The sequence below is a fragment of the Lathyrus oleraceus genome, chromosome 1 (genome assembly GCF_024323335.1).
Source record: "Lathyrus oleraceus cultivar Zhongwan6 chromosome 1, CAAS_Psat_ZW6_1.0, whole genome shotgun sequence".
In the NCBI taxonomy this organism is placed as follows: Eukaryota; Viridiplantae; Streptophyta; class Magnoliopsida; order Fabales; family Fabaceae; genus Lathyrus; species Lathyrus oleraceus.
This window is the reverse complement of record NC_066579.1, coordinates 266,132,885-266,144,709: the sequence shown is the minus strand read 5'-3', so window position 1 is coordinate 266,144,709 and position 11,825 is coordinate 266,132,885. Positions and strand designations below refer to the sequence as shown.

Genomic DNA, 11,825 nt, shown 5'->3' with positions numbered 1-11,825 from the left:
GATTTGCTTTGAGGTCAAATCGAAGCAACTCAGATTGTGTACCTCAAAATTCAATTCCTCATATCTCTCAATATATTTGGAATTGGACAAAATTGAGGCCATATTCGTGATCCTGAACTTTTTCTCTTTAAAATGATATCCTTACTTTTCATTTTCTAATTGGTTGAGGGTGGACCAGTCCGGTGAGGTTCACCGGAGAAGATGACCGGAGATAGGGCTCAGACGGTGTGTAACATCCTAATTTTCCATACCTTAAATAATATATATGATTATAATTGAGACTTTAACATGTCTAATTATTACAAACTAAACATTGAAACTAGCCGCTATAATAATTAATTTATCAACTAATTACTCTTTATTTTATTATTAATATTATTATTCAATTTGAATATCATCGTTTTATTTTACAAACTAAACTTTGAAATTAGTCATTTAAATACTTAATTTTAAGTTAATTAATTATCCATATTATTTTTGTTATTATATTATTTGATGTTATTTGATTTGAATATCACTATTTTACTCTACAAACTAATAGTAAATAAAATAACCTTAAATTAATAAATGTATTAAATAATTACCCTTGTTATTATTATTATTATTATTATTATTATTATTATTATTATTATACTTATCCTTTCATTTTATAAAAGAAATATATTTTATTTTACTATTAATATTCTACATGATCATATGTCATGAAATAGTAGAAAAATCAAACTTTCATACATTTCTCACCAACTATTTTCACAAAGTCATATTAGAACACCTATAAAACTATTCATGCAAGACTTATAAATATTTGACAAAGAAATATTTACTAGCAAGAGTTGAAAAGTTAGAAAGCATGGGCAAAAGGAGATAAATTTACATTATTTTAATATCTTACAACTAGTATAAATAGGGGTCTTTCTCACCCCATTTTCATTCATTCATTCACAAATCATCTTTCTTACCTCTTTATTTCCTTCTTTCTCTAGTTTCTTCATATAGAAATATTAGTTTTAGTTGTCGAAGTTTTCACGGTGTCGGTTTGTAGTTTTTAGAGTTATTTTGGGGTCAAAGTTCTTCTAAAGTTTTAAAGGAGTTTGATACGTCAAAGTTCTGCTCAAATCATTTTTATAAGTAACCGGTAAGTCGTTATAATTTAATTATTTTAATTATTTTATTTATATAAAGTTTATTTTAAGATTTTGATTTAAATTTCTGTTAAGACGTTCAGATATTGAACTTATAAAGTCCAAGATAAGTTTTACCATTTTAAGTTGTTATAATGCCCAAGTATTATTATAAAATTAAAATGTTATTAGGAATACACTCTTGATAATTTTCTAAAACAAACAAATTCAAACGGGAGTATAGTCTAATTTATACTTGAATTTAATAACGATTTAAATATAGTGGAGGTTATTATTAAATATTTTAAATAAATAAATATTTTAATTTGTAACGGGATTATGTTTATTTAACCGTAAATTATATTCTAATTATTTTATAAATTTCGTACAATTCAACGGTTATCGTAAATTAGGTTCTGGGCAAACATCAGAGAAAACGCTCGTGGACTTTCAACAACGATCAACAACAAAAGGTGGGGGAAAGGTCTCGTATACGTTGGGACGGTTAGCATAAAATAGCTTAATATATATATATATATATGTGGGTAGTGGTGACCCAAGCCCTACCAGCGATAAATAAGTAAGGAGAGCTTATTCTCGAATAATGATTTTCCCAAATCACTAAGCGAGGTTATGCCGAACTTAATTATTTATTATAAGAATGATCTATGACAATTTGAGGTTGTATTGTGCTTACATTGTTTGATTAATTGTCTAATTGTTTATTTTATTTATACTTGAATGATTGTGATTGATAGACTAAGAAAATGATCTATTAAGGAGAGAAACAATAACATTGATTAGATATTAAGTGTTAGATCCCCAATGAAATAAGGGAAGTTGGATACATTGAGTAGTTGTATTCAGTTGGGTTCTGGCTAAGGATAAGACTTGGTCGACCATGTCCTTTACGGTCCACCTCTCTTACCTGGGAAGTCAACCATACATTATTCACTGTATAAACTGAACTAGTTATATAGAGACAAGGATCACACCAAGGAGAAATAGACAAGATATTTAATGGATTTGGCACTCAACTGAAGTAATGAGATAATAACTATGACCTGAAAGGTTAATACGATATTTCCCAAATATTAACTAAATACTTATAGTTGAGCATTGCTACAAGATGGTTGAGTGATCATATAGACCTGCATTGAGGAATGTATAAGTCCACTGCCGTGCGGTATGAGACGTACGAGGTTGATCAGTCGCCTACAATCCCGACGGGGATTATTATTTATGCATGCTAGATAAGACGAGGGTCTTGGCCTGAATCCTCAGGGACGATCGACTTATAACACCTGGACTCCATGTGAAGTTAGGTGGCGTAGCTCTTGGTAATTGGGAGTACGTTGGTGGCATGTGGTCTTGTGATATCTGATCTTGGTAAATGGGATAGGTATCCTTGACAGTGTTTAGTGGCCTGAGTCAGCATATAGTTCAAGGATGCATTAGAATAAATACTTATAGAGTATAGGTAAATATGGGATAAAGATACACTTGTTCGAATAATTATGGTTGTCATATATATATTACTATTTTACATCTTATTCCCACTTTTAAACTTGTACGTAAATCTTAGCCATGTATTCTTTTTGTCTTGCATCTTTGGATTGATCTATGACGATCAGGCGACGAGCTAGACCATTTAGGAGGGAAGGCTATGGAGTGACAGATTACGATAATGTCAAGGCTGAAGGTTGCTAGCGTTTTGTCAAACGCTTATCACATCGTTACTAGTACGTAATATTATATACAGTCAGTATAAGTGTCAGTCCTGTTGGACTTAGGAGGTCCTTCTATTAAGCTTTCTTTTGATTTTCTTCATGTACTTTTATTTTAAGTTTTATCTACGTGGCAAGGCCACTAGTCTTAACGGTGTCAAACTTTATGTAAAACATATTTGAAGCATATATATGTGAAGTAGTATATTTTAATTAATTCAGTCTTGTTATTTAGATTTTTTTAAATTTTCTGTATTTTATTTTAGAATTTCACTAATGGGACATAGGCTGTCTCACGGTGTGCTAGCATTGCCCAGACCATCTGATCATGAGTTCACGTTTTAATCTCAACCCTTCCTTTTGATTACCATCCCTATGTCGCGTTGACTGAGGAGTATGGTGGGAAGCGCACGCTTGACAATCAGATATGCCACCTCAATTAATAAGGGAGATCTGATGACCCTCGCTTTTTCTAATTTCTATTTTATTTATGATTTTCCATTTAATTCCTTTATTTTGTTTAATTCTTATTAATTTCATTTTAAATCCAAAAAATATGGGACTTTCACCAAAAATCTTTAAATATTTTCCTTTTTCATATTTTGAATTAAAATCATTTTTTGGATTAATTTTGATATTTTTCATGAATTAAATGTTTTTTTGACTTATTTTTAATTGTTTTAAAATAATTCTGACTTTCCAAAAATCATGAAATTTTTTGTCTAAGGTCCTTTGACCTTGTTTGACCTAGGATAAATCCCTTGGCCATTTATTTGGTGTTTTGAAGGGATTTGAGGTTTTGTCCATTTTAAATGCATTTTAATTAATTTTTAATTTGATTTTTAATTGATTAAATGTTTAAAAATTATGTTAAGTCATCTTTATGGTCTTGTGATGTTTTACTTTCTGTTTGAGCCTTGGTCATGGTTGATTTGACTTTTGTTTGATCAATACCATTGGATTTAGGGGATTGATGAAATATATATTTCATCTCCTAAAATGAATAGATGGTATTGATCAGATGAAATTCCTCTCATGATCAATTTGTATTTTCTACATCCCCTTCCCTATTCATCTTCATCCCTATTCTTCCCCAATCCTTCATTTGACCAATGATTTATCTAATGTCTAAATGCTAGTTGATTCATCAATGACCTTGTGTCAGATGAATCAACACAAGTGTGACTGAGATAGGTCTTCCCATTTTTTAGTGTGTGGTATGCTTTAGGAGTTTTGTTCTTTGTACCAAATCTCTAACATGCATTAACACCTATATTTTTATTGCCATACCTCAGATAGTTGTGACTTCTACATAAGTCCAATTATGATTGCTTAACATAGAGTTATATTTGTCCCTCAAGACATATCATTCTAGTGAAGTGAGATTGTAAGTCTCTCATTCTTCATGAGATTGTGTGGAAACTTAGCCTTTTTTCCATTCATGAGAGCTAGTGGCATACTTGTTGATTTACCCAAGTTGGAGCCTTTCTCATGGATGATGTCTTGGTTCAAGGATTCATACTTGTGAATGAATGGTTGAGTGTTCTCCAAAGAGTGGCTTAATCAATTAAAACTCATCACTAACATTTGAGTAATACTTGACTAATTTTTATTCATGTTGCTTTATTTTGTTATAAGTCATTTACTTTATGCAATTTAAATTTCAGCACCTTTATCATTCATTGCCATTTACATTTCATGCAACTTGTTTATGTTTCAGTCCTTTTTCACTTTGCTCACTTGAGCCATATCTTGTGATTGTATATATTTTTTGTTTGTCTTTGTTTTTTTTATGGTCTTAGGACCTTAAAATACTTAATAACAACAAAAACCCTAAAAAACATCTTGGTGGACTGTTGGACTTGATATGAACTTTTGGACTTAGGAGTAGGCAACATTCCCTATGCTAAAGGACTTGGCCAATGCCATCATCTAAGACTGAGTTATCCTTGACTATGCCTACATATGATGTAAGATCTTGGATCCCTTTGATTCATCTGCTACTCTGTCTTTGTGCTTAATTGTTATATTGTTATTATTGCTTATGTCGAATATCTGTTCTGAGTGGATCAAGGAATATTTCATCTGCTACATTGGAAGATACCGAAGACTACTAGCTATTGGAAGGTGTGCTTGGATATTATGGCTATCTTTATTTGATGCCATGGCCTTCATATAATTGCTTGGATATTGCTTATGCTTATTGCCTCCTAAAGTTCAAAGGAAAATTCGTTTCTATATGACATTCTTGTCTGTTGGATTTCATCCCATTGTTCAGATCTTTTCAACTCTTAACTTTTAATTTTTGTCTAGGATAGTCTCATCATCTTATCCCACTTATTAAATTTTAAAATCTCTCCCTCTTTTTTTCAAAAAACTTTTTTTGCTTGTGTTTTCCAACTTAGACATGTTTTAACGATTAGAAACTTCGGCCTTATGCCAATGAAATTTTAAAAATATTTTCTTAATCAAATATGTAAATGAAGTTAACCATATTGACTTTAATTTTAAAAAAAGGACAAAAAGAACTAACAAACCCATTCAAAACTTTGGAATTTTGTTCCTTCTTATTAAACTTTTGATTAAAATCAATTCACCAACTTCTTTGAAATTTTTACCACGGACTACGGGGTTTTGATCCCTCATTTTTATGTTGGTACGTAGGCATAAGACCGAAGGTCTTGTCAAACACAAAAATATAATTAATTAATTCTTTTCTCATCCCCTAAATCTATATTTTATCCAAACATCATTTACACCAAAAATATATTCACAAAAAAAGCGCTCCCTAGGAGTACCTATGACACTTTGGGTGCTAACACTTTCCCTCTGTGTAATCAACCCCCTTACCTGTAATCTCTGACATTTTATTAGTTTTGATTTTAAAACTTCTTATCTTTGGGTTTTGTTCGTACTTTTCCATTTTCCTTTGGAAACAATAAAAGCGCGATGGCGACTCTGGTTTTATTGACGTCAAGTTTATCCATAACTTGATGGTCATGAATTTACCGCTATAGTGGTGAGTTCCTTTTAGGACTTGATTATATGGTTGAAGTAATAGTAGAATTAATTAGATGGTTAATATCAAAAGATAAGCCAATTCTTTAGAAATCACCAAAATATTAGTTTAGGAGTTATTTTACATTTGATTATAATATTATTAGTCAATATTATGATGGTGAATTTCATAACTTGTATGGAGAACTCAACTCCATAAGACGACGATAATTTTTACTCGGTAACTATGTTGCAAATTCTATCTTGGAAATTAAAAAGTAGAGTCAATTCCATTCAATTTGCATACTAATTTTGTTGTTATAATCGATGTCAAAAGCGAAGTAATATTGTGAGAAAGAGAGAGGTTCTTGATCAAAAAACAAGAAATCGTTTGATTCCTATAGAAAGATAAGAGAGAGAAGAAGAAGGAGAAAACAGAGTTGGTTATGAAGATTATTTCATTCACTTTCTCATAGAGCGTTAAATGATTACAAGTGAAACAAAATAACAACCAACACCTCTAATAATAAGTGAGAGAGCAACCTATTTATAGACTACTAGCATATGCATGTTATGTATGAAGATAACACTTATACATGACATACATAGCCACTACATAACATAATACACAAGCTAACTTCGACTACTGCATGTTTGAAAAAACTTCGACTACATCATGCACATTCAACCCTGTTGAATCCTGAGCTACCTATTTCGAGACTGGAGTTCGATCTAAAACTACAAATTTCTACCTTGGAATAAACTCTAAAACATCAAGGGAACAAATTAGTTGTCATCGTGCAATTTTATCAATTGCATACAATGGAAGAACTTGATGTTTGGTAATGACTTGGAGATCATACCAGCAACATTGTGATCAGTCGAAACCTTCATCACTTTGACTTCTCCTCTTTTGATTTTCTCCCTGACAAAATGTATCCTAACATCAATGTGCTTGATTCTCTCATGATAGGTTGAATTCTTCGACAAATGTATGACACTTTGACTTTCACATTTCACTGTGATTGCTTGACCTTGAAGTTTTAGTTCTTTAGCAAACCCTTCAAGCCATAATTCTTCTTTTACAACTTCAATGAGGGAAATATATTCAGCTTCAATGGTTGATAAGGCTACAACCTTGATGCGTTGTTGGCGTTATAACAGGTTTTGAGTTCGACATACCAAACCTGTCAAGAATCTTCCTTAGATATGACTATTGACATAAGCATAATTTCGTCTGATTTTTGTCTCTCTTGATGTCAATACCTAAAATCCTAGTTGAATCTCCAAGGTCCTTCATTTTGAATTCTTGTCTAAGTTCAACCTTCACCCACATTTCTTCTTCCATGAGGTTACATGCTATGAGGATGTCATCCACATATAGCAATAAGATGAAAAACTAATTTTCAAGTGATAACGTGAAATAAACACAATGATCAAAGTTTCTCCTTGTGAAACTTATGTGTGTTATGAACTTGTCAAATATCTTGTTACATTGTCTAGAAGATTGGTTCAGGCCATATAGTGACATGTTCAACTTTCACACATAATCATCCTTGCATTTTTCTTCATACCCTTCATGTTGCTTCATTAGAATTGTTTAGTCCAGATCACCATACAGAAAAGTAGTCTTGACATTCATTTGCTCCAGTTCTAGGTCGAACCTAGCCACCATAGCAAGGCACATTCTAATGGATATATGCTTTACAACAGGAGATAATACATAATTGAAATCCATTCCTTCCCTCTAAGTGAAACCCTTTCCAAATAGTCTTTTCTTGAATCTCTTCAACATAACACTTTTGAATCCTTCCTTTACATTGAAAATCCATTTACATTTGCCTAACTTGGCCCCGACAGGTTTTTGATAATCTTCCAGGTGTGGTTATCATGGAGATATTTTATATCATCATCCATGGATTTCAACCATTCCTTCTTATTTCGAATCCTCATATTTTATTTGTAATCCCTAGGTTCTTCATCAAGAACCTCACTTGCTGAAATTAAGGTCTGCATAACAAAACCTCTGAGGTGGCTTGTTGACCCTTCTAGACTTGTCTCTTGCCAGCATGTAGTCATCAATAATTTCCTCATTTTCTTCAACATCCTCTGCTTTTTCAACAAACTCATATGGATTTTTACCATGATTGTGCACTTGATTTCCTAAGTGCTTCACCTCAGCAGGAAACTCTTCATGTCTTGCTCTTCTTCAAAGATCTTTTCATTTCGACCAGCATCTTCAGTTTCTTTGAATTCCATCTCTACTTCATTAAAAATCACATCATGACTTATGTAACACCTCCTGTGACCTGGTTCTAAGCACCATAACATGTAGGGTTTGATTCCTTCAAGATACCCAAGGAACATGCATCTCAGAGCTTTAGGTTCCACTTTGTCTTGCCTAATGTGAGCATATAATACACAACCAAATACTATAAGATTGTTGAGGTTTGGTGGATGACTCGACCAAACTTCTTCAGGTTTCTTCATCCCCAAGGTAGTCGAGGGACATCTATTTATCAGATATGTTGTTGTTACGACAACCTCAGCCTAGAACACCTTCTTCAATCTAGCATTTTGATAAGGAGTACCTGTTGTACATCTCAACCCAACCATTTTGATAAGGAGTACCTGTTGTAGTCTTCTGCCTATTAATACCAGACATATGACAATGATTATCGAAGGATTCATTATAGAACTCAAGGTCATTTTGGTCCTCAATCTCTTGAACTTCCTGCCAGTTTGATTTTCAACCAGAGTCTTCCAACTTTTGAAATTTTCAAAAGTTTCATCCTTAATTTTCTGAGTGAATACCCATAACTTTCGTGAATAATCATCAATTATGGATAGGAGGTATTTTACACCTGAGTGTGAAGGACGTATTGTAGGCCCCCAAAGACTAGCATGAATGTAATCAAGGGATCCATGTGTTCGTTATAACACCTTATTTCCCTGAATCGATATTTAATAAAATAATTCAATATAACTCGACAAATAGAGTGTCACACATGCATCACCATAGTGTAAGATCCTAATTTTGACTCTAAGATCCCTCATGCTATCTTATCATATGCATTGGCTTTGAGATCACATATTGGCATCCTCCTTACCCCTCATTCATTGGGTTTGCATTGGGAGAGATCAACAAGCACATTTGATTATATCATACTTTATTTTTCATTATTTACTAACCAAAATACCAAAAATATGTCTATGTATAGCCTTGTTTATTTTGTAGGTAGTGTGTGCATCCACCAATGTCTCATCAAGCTCACAACTAGGATTTGAGACCCTCAGTGTAATGAGATCAATCAGGAGATGGTTCAGAATGGTTCTATACATCATATATGGATCCCCATGAGCTTCATTTATTATTTTTATCTAGAATTCATCAAGAGTTTGAAGCTTGTTTACCTTGGAAGCCCTAATTCATATGGGTATCTTGTGTGAATTCCTCAGCAAGTTTCTTCAACATTTGATTAAATATTTCAAAGGATACTACATATTACATCATATTATGCATATATGATCCTCCATGATTCCAAAATATCAAGATAACTTCAAGTTTGCAAGTTGGTTCATGGTAGTTGACCAGAGAAAGTCAACTAGTCAAAATTGGGGTTCCCTAGACCCTATCTCCTACAATTTTTGTCATATGAAAATGATTCCAAGATCAAAGTTACTCCTTATGATATTCCAAACAACTTCCATGTTGAGGTAAAAAGCTATTTTTTCTTGGAAAGTCATTTTATATGATGAAAGATTATAGGTTATTTTGTTTGTGCCCTATTTAGGAGGTCAACTCCCAAGGGGAATAACTTGCTCAATTTTTATGCGATGGAGACCATCCAAGTTTAATGATCAATTTCAATATGTCCTCTCCAACTTTTATTCTTTGAGAAACTTCAAATTCAACTTGCAAGGGCATGTGCCAAGAGGAAACATTATAGGTCATTTTGGGCCATTACCATTGAACAAGCAATTTTTCTACTTCTAAAATGCATAACTCCTTCATGCCAAATCCAAATAAGGTCAAAGTTTTGACTAAATTGAAGAGGTTTGAAAGAGCTACAACTTTGATGAATTAACTTTTTCTATTTGAAGCTTATAGAAAAAGTTATTCAAGGTGGAAGAAGTGAACATTTGACTTGGTAGTTAGAAAAATTTCAAATATGTTTGATTTTCCAAACTTACACCTCAACATTCATCATGATCCAAGCTTCAAATGAAAAAGTATTCAACATGAAAGTTGTTCCCCTTGATCTCACCTTTCCAAAAGTTCCAAGATTACCTCATATGGATAATATTTGAAGGACTTGTGCATGGGTTCTTCACAAGGCTTCATTTGGTAAGATTCATGTTCAAAATTCATTTCCATTATGCATGGCCACGTGACATCATTTCAGGTTGATTAACACAGAATATTGGGTCATTTGGCATCATGAATTGAGCCTTATACACACTCATGCATCCATATAAGCAAGAGTTGCTAAATTTGGCAAAAAATTGAAAGTGCGTGAAAAGCAACTTGATACACTATAAATACAAGGCCATTATGATCAGAAAGAGGACCCCTGCTTGCCCAAGCTTTGAACCATTGCCTCCCTAACCTTCATTAAAGGATAAAGTTGAAGATTTCAATTGAAATCGAGTATCAAAACTCCTTCTGTTTTGAGATTGAAACTCCAAGAATCTGAGCCTTTCTTTGATCCAATTCACTTCTTGCAAGCTTCTGGAGTCGAGCCAAGGCCAATTGAAAGCAAGATCAAGCCAGATTCAAGCTACTCGAAGGTGATTTTTCAGAAACTTTCTCTCTTTGATTCTCTCTCAATTCTTCATCATTCTCTTCGATTTTTGGTTGACTGAAGTCCTACCAATGTAGGCAATAAGATTGAGTTGCTTTGAGGTCAAATCAAAGCAACTCAGATCATGAACCTCAAATTTCAAATCCATGTATCTTTCAATATATTTGGAACTGAAAGAAATGGAGGTCAGATTCGAGCTTCTGAGAATCTTTCCTTTGAAATAGTGTCCTTGTTTTTCATTTTCCATTTGGTTTATGGTGGACCAGTCCAGTGAGGTCCATCGGAGAAGATTACCGGAGCCGTAGCTCCGGTGGTGTGTTGGCATGTCCAGAACCCTTTGATCATCATCCCACGTTTTAATCTGATCCATTGCTTTTATATACCAAGTTTGCAATGCGTTGACTGTAGTGCATCATGGAATACGTGCTTGGTCATCATATCTGCAACCTCAATTAATGAGGGAGATCTTATGGCCCTTGTTTTTTTTTTGTATTTTTTGAATTTCTATTTAATCCACTTATTTTATTTTATTCACAGAAATTTCATTTTTAATCCAAAAAATATGAGACTTTCACAAAAAATCTTTAAATATTCTTCTCTTCTATATTTTGAATTAAAATTATTTTTTGAATTAATTTTGATATTTTTCATGAATTAAATATTTTTGTGCATATTTTTAATTGTTTAAAAATACTTCTGACTTTTCAAAAATAGTGAAATTTTTTGTCTAAGGTCCTTTGACCTTGTTTGACCTAGGATAAATCCCTTGCTCATTTATTTGGTGTTTTGAAGGGATTTTAGGTTTTGACCAAATAAAAATGTATTTTAATTTCTTTTTAAATTGATTTTTAATTGATTAAATGCTTAAAAATATTGTTGAGCCATTTTTAAGGTCTTATGATGATTGACTTTCTATTTGGGCGTTGGTCAAGGTTGATTTGACTTTTGTTGGATCAAAACTATTGGATTTAGGGGATTGATGAAATGTACATTTAATCTCCCAAAATGAACGGATGGTTTTAATTTGATGAAATTCCTCTCATGATCAATTTTTGTTTCTATCTTCCCCTCCCTCTTCATCTTCATCCCTATTCTTCCCCATTCCCTATTTTGAACAATGAAATCTCTAATGTCTAAAGGCTAATTGGTTCATCAATGATCTTGTGTCAGATGAA

General features: G+C 32.8%; 1 long non-coding RNA gene across 1 annotated transcript; it reads left to right on the top strand.

Annotated features, from left to right (window-relative positions):
• The first annotated feature begins 953 nt into the window (after positions 1 to 953).
• On the top strand, positions 954 to 3,028 carry LOC127115657 (uncharacterized). The gene is made up of 3 exons (XR_007800836.1): positions 954 to 1,135; positions 1,535 to 1,594; positions 2,756 to 3,028. It is a non-coding gene; the product is annotated as an uncharacterized LOC127115657 (long non-coding RNA).
• The last annotated feature ends 8,797 nt before the right edge of the window (positions 3,029 to 11,825 follow it).